Raw genomic sequence first — 2462 nt, forward strand, 5'->3', positions numbered from 1 at the left:
TAACGAGGAGTTCCCTGGTGGCCTAGCGGCTAAGGATCCAGCAATGACACTGGTGGGGTGTGGGTTCGATCCCTGGCCCGGGAACTTCCGCATGCTGTGGGTGTGACTAAATACATACATCAATAAATAAAAGTCTGAACTGAATGCCGTGTTCTGCATCCTCATCATAACACAGACATAACCTCAAAACAGCGCAGAGTTTGTTATGAGAATTGGCCTTACGATTATGCTGCTGCTGGAACCTGGTGTGAAGCGTGAGCTAGAGAAGAAGGTGCCAACTCAGGCTGAAAACACTGGGTCCTCCCAGTGGAGGGGAGAGGTGAGCCATTGCCAAAGGTGTGCAGACACTACCTTGCAGCCCCACCTTCTTACGCCAGCTGCAGAGTCCCGAATCACGGAATGTGGGGCTGATAGGGAGGTAAGAACAAGAGGAAATGCTTTCCTGGGAAAAAGACAGAGTCATGGTATCAGGCAAGGGCCTTGGGCATCATTTAGTTCCACAGTTCTCAAACCAGTCATTCACGTACAGGCCCTCTTTGCAGTTTTTGTCATTTCCCTTTACCACCTTCAATATAGCTTACTACTTCCTTTTCTGATCATTTCATTCTTTTTACTAAAATAACTTTATTTCAAAGGGAAGCTTTTTTGTTTGTTTGTTTGTTTCATTTCAGGGCCGCACCTGCAGGCCTATGGAGGATTCCAGGCTAGGAGTTGAATCAGAGCTGCAGCTGCCGACCTATGCCTCGACCACGGCAACACGGGATCTGAGCTGCATCTGTGACCTACACCACAGCTCATGGCAACGCTGGATCTTTAACCCACTGAGCGAGGCCAGGGATGGAACCCGTATCCTCATGGATACTAGTCGGATTTGTTTCCGCTGAGCCACAACTGGAACTCCCTCAAAGAGAAGCTTTATAAGCCATGAGCAGAAACAAACAACAACAACAAAAAAAACTTTAAAAAAATTTAAATGAATATTACAACAGTTAAAAGAGAGCCAGTGACCACAGACACAAAGTGACCTGAATGCCACACTGAGAACGAGCAGCACTGATGTGTTCCACTGGATACCGTGCCTGTGAGCCCAACTCAAGCTCTTTGTGCAAAAAAGAAGATTAGCAAATGTTCAGAGAACAGAAAGAGTGAACCAGCAAAAGGGGACATTGTCTTTGATATAATCAGAGGGTTGGGATCGGAAGAGAATAATTTCTCCCATGTGATGCGGTGGTCCTCCCCCTACCCTGGCCCCCTGACCCCCGACCCCCGGCGGTCTTTCACATGGTGGTTCAGGAACCTCCAAGGAGCTCTCGAACTACTGATCAATGATGTGGATTTAGACCAACCTCCCAAACACACGCACACACACTCCTTCAGCCAGGCCTTCTGTCCCTGGACTCCCCCAGCCTTGCCAGTATCTAGGTACTGCCCTGTGACCCGGGGCAATGACCAGGGTCCCGATCTCCACAGGACAGGACAGCCAGAAGCACAGTGCCACTCCTGCCAAGGCAGAGGTTGATGGGGACATGTCCCTTTTGCCACTCACACCCCACTGGGGCTGACCCTAGTCCCGAGCAGGCCAAATATGGCAGGGTTTTGGTTAATCTGGACCATGGCCTCCCCGCTCTGGCCCCTCAGCAGCACTGGTCCCATCTGTTCTCAGCCTTTGCATCACGTTTGCATCCCTCTGCCTGGTACACTGGTACCTGCACCTGTCCACGACTGCCTCCTTCTGGTCATTCAGGTCTCAGCTGAAATGTCACCTCCCCAAGGAAGCTATCCCTCAATGCTGGGTCTAAAGTTTCCCCCATCACAAGCCCTCGCATCCCTTCACTAGCAGCTATTTATTTATTAGTTTGCTTGCTTAGGGCCTATCTCCTCTCCCTGGAATCTGAGCGCCATGAAAGCAGGCCTTGCTACCTACTTGTTCATCAGCACTGGGGAGACCCCAGCAAATGTTTCCAAATAACCGAGAGATGTCTCAGAACCCTGGGCAAATTCATAGATTGCTGAACAAGCCACCCTTGGCTCCAAGGTCATGGCCACTGAGTGGGCCACACTGCCCTCATTTTATTTGTGCAGCATATGTGTTGAAGCCATCCCTAAATCAGGTTCTGAGCAGAAACCTCCAGAATGCAATCTTGGATCACTGAGGTTGGAGAGCAGATGGAATATTTCCAGTGACTTTCTCCATCCTGCAGTTCTATGAAAATGAGAAAATCTATCTTCAGGGGAAAATACCTGTCTAAACACTCCACCCTGGTCTGCAGCCAGGGACCCAGACAACAAAGAAAGTAATGGCATTTCTATTCTCAGTGGCAATAATACTCTCACAGCGCTAGACTTGCCTGGCATGCAGTTTGGAACTCTAGTTCAGTGTTCAAGGTAGCTCAGTGGCCAACACAGGCCAGAGGCTGAAGAGTTCAGTGGGCTCTGGGGCCACACTGACTTATCTCTGGTCT

The sequence above is a fragment of the Phacochoerus africanus genome, chromosome 2 (genome assembly GCF_016906955.1).
Source record: "Phacochoerus africanus isolate WHEZ1 chromosome 2, ROS_Pafr_v1, whole genome shotgun sequence".
Taxonomy (NCBI): domain Eukaryota; kingdom Metazoa; phylum Chordata; class Mammalia; order Artiodactyla; family Suidae; genus Phacochoerus; species Phacochoerus africanus.